The following is a 13455-nucleotide window of genomic DNA, read 5'->3' on the forward strand; positions in this document are numbered from 1 at the left end:
GGGTATATGCATATAATGGACTCTTATAGAGCCATATAAAGGAATGAAATATTAATACATGCTATATAATGGATGAACCTTAAAAACATTATGCTAAATGAAAGAAACCCATTGCAAAAGACCACATATTGTATTATTTCATTTATATGAAGTGTCCATGTTAGGCACACTCTAGAGACAGAAAGTAGGTTAGTAGTGCCAGGAGCTGGGGGTAGGGAGGGATGGGAAATGACTGCTAATATGTATGGGGTTTATTTTTGGCATGATCAAAATGTTCCAGATTAGATAGTGGTGACTGGTGCACAGCTCTGTGAATATGTTGAAAACATTTTAATTGTACACATTAAATAAATGAATTGTGTGGTGTTTTAAAAATATCTCAATAACATTGTTTAAAAATTGCCTGAAGTGAACTGAAATATATCTCATATAATGAATGATAGATAAAAAATTATTTTACATTCCCACCTACAGTGTAAAAGTGTTCCAATTTCGCACAGCCTTGCCAGCATCTGTTGTTTTTGACTTTTTAATAATTGCCATTCTGATTGGCGTGAGATGGTATTTCATCGTGGTTTTAATTTGCATTTCTCTAAAGATTAGTGGTGCTGAGCTTTTTCTCATGTTTGTTGGCTGCTTAAATTTCTTCTTTTGAGAACTCTCTGTTCATGTCCTTTGCCCAATTTTTAATGGGGTTGTAAAATTGTTTAAGTTCCTTGTAGATTGTGTATATTAGACCTTAGTCAGATGGGTAGATTGTAAAAATTTTCCCTTTTTGTAAGTTTTCTATTCACTCTGATGATAGTTTCTTTTGCTATGCAGAAACTCTTTTGTTTAATTAGATCCCATTTGTCAATTTTTGCTTTAATTGCAATTACTTTTGATATTTTTGTCATAAAATCTTTTGCCCATGCCCAAGTCCTAAACGGTATTGCCTAGATTTTTTTCTAAGGTTTTTATAGTTTTGGGTTTTACATTTAAGTCTTTAATCCAACCATTGTGAAAAACAGTGTGGTGATTCCTCAAAGACTTAAAACCAGAAATACCATTTGACCCAGCAATCCCATTACTGGGCATATACCCAATGGATTATAAATCATCCTATTATAAAGATACAAGCAAATGTATGTTCATTGCAGCACTATTCACAATAGCAAGGAGATGGAAGCAACCCACATGTCCATCAGTGATAGGCTAGATAAAGAAAATGTGATACATATACACCATGGAATACTATGCAGCCATAAAAAGGAATGAGATCATGTCCTTTGCAGGGCCATGGATGAAGCTGGAAGCCATTATCCTCGGCAAACTAACACAGGAACAGAAAACCAAACACCACGTGTTCTCACTTATAAGTGGGAGCTGAACAATGAGAAGACATGGACACAGGGAGGAGAACAACACACACTGGGGCCTGTTGGGGGGTAGGGGAAGGGAGAGCAACAGGATGAATAGTTAATGCATACAAGGCTTAATATCTAGCTCATGGGTTGATAAGTGCAGCAAACCCCTACCAAGGCACACATTTACCTTTGTAACAAACCTGCACGTCCTACACATTTATCCTGGAACTTAAAATAAAATAAAATAAAATAAAATAAAATAAAATATTAAAATCATAATGATCAATCATCAGAACAGTAGTTTATGTTCCATTTAAAAGATGTTGGTATACAATTTCAAAAGTGGTAGTGCTGGTAAGTATTTAACAATCAATTCTTTAAGGGGAAAAAAGCCTTAATTAATAGCATTTGCTGATTTCTGTGGTGTAAAGATTCCTACCACAGCTGATTCCATGTCTCACTCAACACAGAGTTGGGAAGAGATGCTAACAGTTGACACTTGTGAGCAAGTGTAGGTTGACACCAGTACACACACTGGAAAATCATCTCAGTAGATCAAAAGGGAATTACATTAAAGAAGAAGTGACAAAGAGCCAGGCTTGGTAGTACACATCTGTAGTCCCAGCCACACAGAAGGCTGAGGTGGGAGGATCACTTGAGCCCAAGAGTTCAAGCCAGTATCCCATTGGCTAAAGATTAGTCACATGGTCATACCAAACTACAAGAGAAGCTGCAAATGTGATTTTACTGTGAGGAACCATGTGCCCAGCTAAACCTTCTATTATTCTGGAAGGTGAGGACAAATATGGGGAATAGACAGCAGTCTCTCTCATTAGGACAACCTAATGAGACTCCACCTCTTATCTCATATATATGAAGAAAAGAGCAATATAGAGAGAATTTTTAGAGTACAGATTTCTGAAAATAAATACTATTCTCAAAATAAGTACTGCCCTGTTCAGAGTCTTGCTTTTTCTTGTTAGAGTCCAGATGGAAAATTAAATTCAATACTGTGTTTGTTGAGCATGCTGCTATGTGTTAAAGTATACTAACAAGGAGAGAGAAGTGCATTAGACATTATTTCTATTTTAAGGAGCTCAGAGTCTAACAAGAGGGATGACACAAGAAAAAAAAATGGCCGAAGAGGAATTGGAATAGGATCATAGTATGAGGAGCCTAAGCAACAGTCAAAAATAGGGAAATGAAGAGCATGTGTTCTTGTTGTCATTGTCATTTTTATTTTTTAATCAAATTTATATATGTATATAGCTTAGGAAGTAAAGTTCTGTAGAATTTGCTACAAAACCAACATTCCTCACTCCTTCCTTCCTACCATTTTGCAATAGCCCAAGTCGAACCACTTTCCACTTTTAGATATTTCCTTCAGTATTTACTTTCATCTATGAATGATGTGTTGTATTAACTAGAATTAGGTTTAGCTGTAAGTATTAAAAAGACCTAAAACTAACAATGGCTTAGACAAGATGTTTCAATTCCATATATAAGTCCATGAGTATGCAATTTACAGCTAGCATGGCAGTTTGTCTCTACAATGTCCACAGAAACCCTGATGCCTTCCAGTTTCCATTCTGCTGTCCCTATGATGTGGCCCTTTTTATCAAGATACAAGATGATAGTATACATACTCGAGGCAGCATGACAGAGAGGGAGAAGAATAAAGAGCAAAGGGTGTTTACCAGCTGTCTTTTAACAAGGATTTCTGGAAACTGCCATGAGATCCTTTCACTTGTATCCCATTGGCTAAAGATTAGTCACATGGTCATACCAAACTACAAGAGAAGCTGCAAATGTGATTTTACTGTGAGCAATCATGTGTCCAGCTAAACCTTCTATTATTCTGGGAGGTGAGGACAAATATAGGGAATAGACAGCAGTCTCTCTCATATGTTTACATTGCAAATTCCCAAATTGTTCAATGTTAGGCATTGTCTATTGATTTTTCACTGTGAAATGTAAAGTTTTTAAAAAATCTCTTTCAAGATTTCCTCATTAATTCTTTCACCTACATGCATAATTCCTCTCTCCTTATCCTCCTATAACTTTGGTCAGCTTGGTATTCATTATTATGACTATGTAAATGCTTTACACATTTGAATTATGTAGTGAAACATCATTTTTTCCTTTTCTGTATAACTTAGCATTGTTTTGTTTCCCTGTAGTTCATAATTTACTTAATTTATATTTTTGATATTCATATGTTTGCTTGAGTTATTTTCTAGGTACTTACTACTAATTTATCTTTAAACCCTTTCCCAGTTGCACAAGTCTCCACTCAACACATTCATACACATTTGGTAGTATAATAATTCCATCATCTTAAAGAAATATCTCCTGGAATTTTCTGATCTGCTCCAACTGAATTGGTTATTTTATGCACCTGGACTATAACTGTTACTCTAAGATTTCCACTTCCAATCTGTATTTCCTCTTGCTCTACTTTCAGTAAGATATCCCTTAATTTATTCTCCAACTTGTCTACTGAGTTTTTCACTTTTTAAAAAAATTTGTCATGCCACTGGTACTAATAAGTACCTTGTGCCATGACAACAATGTTCAGGTTCTATGGACAGCCATAAAGTCTCCTTGAGACACCCATACTGCAAGAGAGGAGACAGGGACAGAATCTCTTTAAAAACATACACTCCTAAAATAAAGATAAGATATCCACAGGATTTCTGGCTAGAGTTATCTCTGATATCAAGGGATTTTAGGCACACTGACTGTAAAAATGGCCAAAACCATTAACATCAGCTCCCCCTTAGGCATTACTATATGCTGAGTTTCTTATTCCTACACAAAGATCTTGATATGCAAAAAAGGAAGAAGAATTTTGCTATTTTCTTCTTGCTTAATATTTGTTTCAACTCATATTAGATGAAAGAATAAGGAGCTGTTCACTATCCTTTTATTTCTCATGATTTTCACATACTAGAATGCTCATGGCAGAAAGAAAATTTGGAAGAGGACCTCTTCTGTAACATGTGATAAATTATTCCAAAGGAGAATATGTTTGCAACATATATTCTTGAGATTTCAGGAAAAACTATTTATATGTTTTTAAGTCTAATATACCTTCTAATTACTAATCACCAAAATGAACTTCACCTTAGGATGTCTAGTTAACCACTACTTACGGTATGATTTGAAAGTTTCAGATTTTTTTTTTTATGTCTTATACTTCTAAGAAGTGTAGGAAGCAAACTTGGTATATTTTTTCTTTGACCTTAACAATGATTGTTAATTATGTGCATGTTTTTCTTCATCTTGAAATGTCATTTCCAGGTTAGTGCCTATTTACCGACTTACTCATTTAGCAAAGGTAAACTGAACACCTATTATGTGCCAGAGCTTTTCTAAGTGCCATGGGAAAAGTACATCTCTCTGGAGGAAATTGAAATTTACTGTGATCAATTATTCCTAAATGAGAATAATACATTGGAGAAATATTTTGAGGTATTACATGCAGACTATAAGTTGGAAGCACTGCTAAGTCCTCGAGGACAGTTAGTTCCCCCCTCCTCCGCCTTGCTACAATTCAGTTTAATGCCTGTCCTTTCCATTTGCATTAGGGTTATAGTGGACAAACATTAAAGTGTACCTTTGCATGGCCAAATATTGATAGAAACAACATATTTTAATGTTTGAGATACATTTTGAAGGACTTAAATACAGTTCATAGAAAACCACTTTATGTTTTTATATTTTAGATTATGTTTATTTTCAAAGGAGCATGGCTAGATTTGAAGTACCTTTAAATGGAACAGTGTTTATACAGTATATGGCAAACTACCTATTATCTATTACATACATTGATTTAGAGCTGGGGGGCACCTTGGGGTTGAGTTCAATGCCTATCTATCTATCTATCTATCTATCTATCTATCTAATCTATATGTAAAATGGAGCCAGATTAGCTTTCCCATAGTAGGTAGAGGCCAAGTCTCTTATTCCCAGTCTAACATTATTTCCAGTTCTACTTTACTAGTGTATGTCTTACCATAAGAAATAACTTGGATGCTTCTTAAAAATATAGATCACCCTATTCTAGACCTACTGAATCAGAATTTGCAAAAAAGGCCCAGAGAATCTATATGTTTCCCTTCTGCAAATTATTCTTAAGATCAGGTAAATTTGGAAAAACCTTTACAACACTATGTCATTGCAGCTAAATATTCTAGCATGTTCTTTTTATCCATAACACTTGGTCAAATTTTATAATTTATATTTGTTTTCTACTTGTTTATCACCTGTACATATGCATTTCTGTTGTTTATCATCTATATTTATACATTTAAGTTCCCTGAGGAAAAGACTATATCTATTATATTTACCACTGCATCCCAAGCACCAGAAACAGTGTTTGGTACATAGTAAATTTTCAGTAATATATGTGGAATGAATATATGAATATCTAACAGAAAAGTGTACCCTCTATGTATAGCATACATGAACTAACAAATGTATAATAACATACATTAAAATAAAAGTTTAGAATATAGCTTCATATTGTTTAATAGAAATATACTTAGAAATGTACAGGGCTTTAGAGTACTCATTTTTAATAACTATTATGTTTGTGTTGTTAATACATAGGCATTCTGGTTGAAAAGATACTACTATTATTTTAGATTTGTGACCGTTCTGGTGGGAAATTTATTATTCAGGAAAGTAAATAATTTTGAAATCATTTTCCTAATTTTGCACATAAATAATCTGAGGCCTAGAGTGATAAAATAACTTGTCCATTGTTAATACAAAATGGTTGAAAAACCTAAATATTTTAAAGTAGGGATGTTTAATCTGAAACAGTGAAAAAATACCCTTCACATAATTGATAGCTGGAATGTAGAAGGGAGAGTTCAGGGTGAAGAAGATCTGAAGCAAAGAACTGGAAACAATACCTCAATGAAATAAAACCATAGATATGATTCAGTTTAAGGAATACCGTTATGAAAACACTTACAAAACCAACTGGGAACCTTGCAGAGTGGTATGCTTCATGTACCTGATATTTTTATGCAAAAAGAGGATGGATACTTTAGGCGCTCAACAGATTGTATGATACCCACTCACATTGGTAAAAGTGATCGTCTTAACAGTCTATACACTCAACTTCTAATCTCTACCAGTAACAATCTCAGGGACACACCTAGAAATAATGTTTTGCCAGCTATCTGGGAAACATTTAGCTCAGTTAAACTGACACATAAAATTAACTATCACAATCTGCTATAGTAAAATATTTTAGATCGGCTGTCTTATAAACAGCATAAATTTGTTCTTAATTGTTCTGCAATCTGAGGAATCAAAGACCAAGGTGCTGGAAGGTCCAAAGTATGGACAGCCCACTTTCTAGACAGCTATCTTTTTGCTGTAACCTCACATGGCAGAAGGGGCAAGAAATCTCTCTGGGTTCTCCTTTATAAAAGCACTAATCCCATTTATGAGAGATCCATTCTCATTATCTATTTACCTCCAAAAGGTCCCACCTTTTAACACTATTACCTTGGGGGTTGGGATTTTAACGTGTTAATTTGGAGTAGGGGAGACAAATATTCAGACCATAGCAGACGCTAAGATTAATTCAATTATCTATGATTCTGTAAAAATGTAATAAACCCATTAGCATTGTATTTATACATTGAATCATTTTTCCAGTGCCTTCTACTTTTGAGGAATATCCAAAGAGGAAATAGTTTAGCTTTGGTTTGCAATAAAATCTCACACACTTCCAATATTCACATAACATATTATTTTACCTTTATCTTTGCACATTTTGTAATCACTCATTTCTCTCAAAAAGAGTGCAAAAGAAGTTGAAGATAAATAGAAACTTGGTTTCTGCCTTTTTTTCTTCACTCTTCCCCAGCTTTTATGACCCAAATGAAGCAGAAATCATCCTACGGAGACTGGTGTTTTCCTCCTTCTGCTCATACCATCATTTTCACAAACATTGGTGGCTAAGATTATTGTAAAAGAAAAGCTTCTGCATTTACAGTTTGTTAAGTGTTCATAGGTAGAAAATAGAGAGATTACATGACAATTTGAAGAAGCTTTAGTAAGCAATTGCCATTCTTTATCTTTTCTGAATTATAGCAATCCATTTTCAACGTTTTGATGTAATGACAAATTGGGTGCTAGAGTCAATAATAATTTAATTGTACATTATAAAATCACTATAAGAGCATAATTGGACAGTTTGTAACACAAAAGATAAATGCTTGAAGGGATGGATACCCAGTGTTTCATGATGTGATTATTATGCTTTGCATGCCTGTACCAAAATGTTTCATGCACCTCGTAAATATATACACTTAACATATACCCACAAAAAATTAAAAATAGAAAAGTGTTAAAAAGAAAAAATAAATGGAATTCTCCTTTTTAAACTAGTATTTCTCCTATGAAAGAGGTTAACAAAGCTAAGAAAATTAATATCCGTACATATTTTAATTTCATACTAGGCAATTTTCTCTTTTGTGTGTACTTTATTCATGGGTTTCAAACTTCACATTTAGTGTCAATCCTAAATACATACAAGGAACTACATTTTATAAACTTGAAGGGAAAATTCCCCCCATCAAATATAAAGAAGAATTCGTCTTTTTGAACTAACTAAATAGTTCTTCTGTTTTGCCCTGCATATTTTTTGAAATCTTACCAAGTATAAAGTTAACTTCATTCATGTTTTTTATTGACACAAAGAGTAGCTAAGGTGGCTTTGTATTTACGTTGCCCTATTGTATAGAAGAAATTCTAGTTGATATAAAGGGCATCATAATCAAATTTAGAGCTGAAACTCTAAACTGTTATTTAGTGGTTTTCTACACTGCTTTAGGTTTTAAGAATCCTTTTTGACATGACAAAACTAGAAAGATTACAAATTCTAGTCATAAAATGGTCTTTCTGAAAATTGCATAAGAAACATGGGAATAAAATGGTTTCAGACTGTTGCTTCTGAGAAAATGGAGTAGACATAATTTTCCCTATTCTTCTCATTAAGTAGAACTAAAATCCCTGGATATTATATAAATAGGAAACATAAGAAGAATCTCAAGGGTGGAAAGAAGTCACATCTACTAGGGACCATGGGACCCCATGAATGACACTCACACAATGGTGAGTTTCCTGGATTTTCTTTTGCTTCATATGCCCCAGAATAGATACTGGAAAAGCCAACAATCAAGAAACACCAGTAGGTGAAAACAAATGGTAAAAAGGAAAGAAAAAGAAAAGCCTGGCCTCTCTCAGCAAAGAACCAGGAAAAGGGCAGTCTAACATGACAGAAAATGTTTAGATAATGACCTCTTTACTTCAGCCAAATACCACGGGGAAAATCTGCAGCCACACCCACCCCTACAAGAAAAGGCCAAGTGGAGGACCAAGACTTCTGCCTCACCACGTTGTGGAACAGCTAGATGCCCCCACCCCAGCAAAACAAAACAAAACAAACAAACAAACAAACAAACAAAAAACACTCACTGATGGGATGGTGTCAGATAAGAAAGAGTGGAGAGCTGGATTAAAAATCCATTCTCCACCATTCCCTTGCAATGTCACTAGAAGACTTTTATTCCCTCCTGCACTTAGAGGTGATGATGAGCCCTTCCTCCTCCTCATTGGGGTGGTATCAGAAGATGCCTGTTGGAGCTCCTGGACTCCCAACTCCACCCAGGAGTAAAACGAGTCTCCTTCCCCAGTGGATGTCAATGGAAATCCAATGGGCAACCTGGAATTTTACCCTTTTGTGATTCTCATAAGATAGGTAGATAGATAGATAGATAGATAGATAGATAGATAGATAGCCTGGATCAATCACTAAAAAGTCATACAAAGGGATACAGAAAAGTTATATACATAAATATAAATGGAATTCTAAATATTTAAAAATATGCCACAGGAATGCAGGGGAAAAATACAACTAAAGACGCTAAAAGAAATGAAGGCAGAAAATGAAATGACATATTTAAGCTTTAACATAGAAATAATTGCATTAAATTTAAATGATCTAAATTCACAAACTAAAAAATAGAGATTTGCAAATTGGATTTTTAAAAATGACCTAACTTGATGTTGTCTACAATAAGTTAAAATATCATGATATGTGTAGTTTGAAAGTAAAAGACTATAAAACATACAGAATGCAAACATGAATCAAAATAAAGCAGGAGTTGATACAATAATATAAGATAAAGTAGACTTCAGAGCAAAGGAAATTACAGGGGACAAAGTGGGACACTATATAATAATAGCAAGGTAAATTATATCAAGGAGACATTGCAATTCTGAATGTGTATACATCAGGTATCACAGAACTACAAAACATGTGAAGCAACAACTAAAAATTCTGAAAAGAAAAATAAGCAAATCCAAAATTATATTTGGAGATTTCATCACCCTTCTCTCAATAATTCCTATAGTTATTACATAGAAGAATATTAGTAATATAGAAGAACCCCAAAACACCCTCAATCAATAAGGTCTAATTGACTAATAGAAGGCACAACCCAACAAAAATAAAATACACACTTTTCAAGTGCTTATGTAACACACTAAAAGACAGAGTAAATCCTGGACCATAAGACAAACCTCAATAAATTCTAAAAATTTAAATCATACAGAATATGTTCCTGACCACTATTGCATCAAAGCAGAAACCAATAACAGAAAGATGCCAGAAAAATCTCCACACACTTAGAGGTTATGCAAGACACTTCTAATAATCCATGGGTCAAAGAGGGAGTCTTTTTCAGATTTTGTAGATTTCAGGGTATAAGTGCAGCTTCGTTACACACATATATTGTGTGGTGGTGAATTCTGGGCTTTGAGTGTACCTGTCACTCGAATAGTGAACATTGTACCCAACAGGTGATTTTTCAACCCTCACCCCTCTTCCACCCTCCTACCTTTTAGAGTTTTCATTGTCTATTATTCCACTCTCTATTGCCATGGGTGCCCACTGTTTAGCACCCACTTACAAGTGATATCATGTGGTATTTGACTATCTGTTTGAGTTATTTCACTTAGAATAATGGCCTGTAGTTCCATTTATGTTACTACAAAAGACATGATTTTATTCTTTTTTATGGCTAAGTAGTTTTCTATGGTGTGTGTGTACACACACACATGCACACATAGGGGTAGGGTTAGGGTCAGGGGTTAAGGATGTTAGGGGTTAGGGCTGTTATATATATATGTGTATATATACACAGACATATAAACATATAGATGTACATATATACACACACATATACACATCTATTTGATAAAAATTATGTTAATTTTGTAAATTATGTTTTTACATCTATATGTTTATATATGTGTGCATATATGTGTATGTAAACATATAGATGCACATATATGTGTATATATAAACATATAGATGTACATAATACATAATCTATATGTTTATATATATGTGTGTGTGTGTATATATGGAAAAACCCTAACCCTAACTCCTAACCTCCTTAACCCCTAACCTTAACCATATGTGCGCACACGTGCGCGCACACACACACACACACATATATGTATATAAAACATTTTTAAAGAAGTCATAAGGGAATAAAATGAAATTGGACTTCTAGTTTCTGGTCTGGCATGTGAGGAGCCTAGAAGTTGTCATTCTTCTTAACAAATAAAACGTTGAACAAACTGAAAATCAACAATTCTTCTTATATATGACAGATAAGTGAAGTTACTGAGCAAACCACTGACCCCAAAATTGGTGAGACAAATAGGCAAATACAGAGAATCACAACTTACTGGAGCAGAATTCCATGAGCAGAAGCCTCCATGGGAACCAGTACCAAGGCAGGAAAACCTAAATTGTAACTGATGAATTGCTGGAGGCTCAGTGTAGACAAGTCGGAAAGTTAGAAACTCCAGCATGAGCAATCATGGAGGGGGTGATACTTTTGTGAGTTTTACTCCCAGAGGCTGTATCAGATTCTCACTGTGAATATTGGAGAAAAACTCCCTCATGCTCTTGACAGGAAGAGTGGAAAAGTAACCATTTTTAAGAAATATTAGGATATTCTGTTAAGAAAGCCTGCTCTTAAGAACAAATATTTTACCAGAGCTTAGCCTATTGGGATTTTATCCTGACCTAACCATCCTAGGGCAAAAATAAACAACAATTATAACCAAATACAGTCCCCTTTAGCCATCCTGTCCCACCTAAGGTAGAGGAAAAACTGATAAGCACTTGTAAAGTTCACAGGCCGTGGCAAAGGTTCACTAAAAGACTGAGATCTCATCATAGGACTATAGGATGCTTTACCTTCCTCCTAACCTTAACACTACATCACCAAATGCTTAGTTCTTTCAGTTCTTTTAACCCAGTACATCATGTTTAACTTTTAATAAAAAATGACAAGGCATACCGAAAGGCAAAAAAAAAAAACAAACAAAAACAAAACAACAAAAGAAATTGAAGAGACAGAGCAAGCATCAGAACTACATTCATACATGACAGGGATGTTAGAATTGTCAGACCAGGAATTGGAAAGAACTATGATTAACATGCTAAGGGCACTAATGGAGAAAGTAGACAACATGCAAGAACAGAATGGTAATGTAAACAGAGGCATGAACATTCTAAGAAAGGATCAAAAACAAATGCTAGAGACCAAAAACAGTAACTGAAATGAAGAATGCTTTTGATGGTCTCATTAGCAGACTGGACATGACTGTGGAAAGAATTTCTGAGCTTAATGATATATCAATAGAAACTTCCAAAACTGGAGAGCATAAAACAAAAATACTGATTAAAAATGGAATATAATATACAAAAACTGTGGGATAAATATAACAGATGTAACATATGTCCAATGGGAATACCACCAGAAAGAGAAAAAAAAGGAAAATAGAACAGAAGAAATATTCAAAACCATAATAACTGAGAATTTTCCCTAAATTAATGTAACATATCAAACCACAGATCCACAATGCTTGGAGTACGCCAAGCAGGATAAATGCAAAACAAACAATAAAAAACTACACCTAGGCATATCATACTCAACTACAAAAATCAATGATAAAGAAAAATAATTGAAAGAAGCCAGAGGAGAAAAACAAATACCTTAATAAATGGAGAGATATTCCATGGACATGGATAGAACAACTCAATTATATCAAGATTTCAGTTCTTTTCCAACTTGATCTATAGATTCAATGCAATCCCAATCAAAACCCCAGAAGTTACTTTTCTTCTGTGGATTGTGCTTTTTATTACCATTTCTAAGAATTCTTCACTAATCCTGAAGCCCCAAAGATTCTCCTCTATGCCCTCTTGTAAAAGTTTTAAAGTTTTATTTTTTATGTTTAAATCTATGAAGCATTTTGAGTTCATTGTTGTATAAGGTGTGAGATTTAGGACAGGGTCCGTTTTTGTTTTCCTATGAATATCCAGTCGCTCCAGCATTGTTTCTTGAAAAAATACCCTTCCTCTATTAAATTCTTTTTGTACCTTTGTCAAAAGTCAGCTAAGCTGGTCATACTTGTGTAAGACTATTTCTGGGTTCTCTATTCTGTTTCAGTGATCTGTGGCTAGCCCTCTGCTAATAGCACACACTGTTGATTACTGTAAGTATATAATGTCTTGAAATTAGGTAGATACATTCTTTCCACTTTATTCTTTTTTATTCAATACTGTTTTAGCCATACTCACTCATTTTATTTTCATATGAATTTTAGAATTATCTCATATGTATCTACAAAAATCTTGCTGGAATTTGATAAAAATTATGTTAAACTATGTATAATGTAATGTGGTCAAAGTTCACTGCAGCCTTGAACTCCTGGGCTCAAGCAATCCTCCCACCTCAGCTTCCCCAATAGATGCAACTACAGGTGCTCACCAGTCACCAGGCCCATGTTAAACTGTATTTAACAATTAGATGTTTGCCAAGTTTACCAGTCTTTTCAGTGAACCCATTGTTTATTATTTTAAATTAATATCCTTTATTTTTTGAGCAGTGTTAAGTTTGTGCTGCCAAAGACTTAACAGGACAGAAATTCAAGCTACAGACTGGGAGCAAATATTTGCAAACCACATATATGACATGTAACTCATATTTAGAATATA

General features: G+C 34.3%; 1 protein-coding gene across 1 annotated transcript in view; it reads left to right on the plus strand.

The window, feature by feature from the left end:
- Positions 1-13455, plus strand: part of LOC117096172 (highly divergent homeobox-like) — a 58084-nt gene that overhangs the window by 16985 nt on the left and 27644 nt on the right. The window lies entirely within an intron of this gene.

The sequence above is a fragment of the Trachypithecus francoisi genome, unplaced genomic scaffold, assembly GCF_009764315.1.
Source record: "Trachypithecus francoisi isolate TF-2019V2 unplaced genomic scaffold, Tfra_2.0 Contig01451, whole genome shotgun sequence".
Taxonomy (NCBI): domain Eukaryota; kingdom Metazoa; phylum Chordata; class Mammalia; order Primates; family Cercopithecidae; genus Trachypithecus; species Trachypithecus francoisi.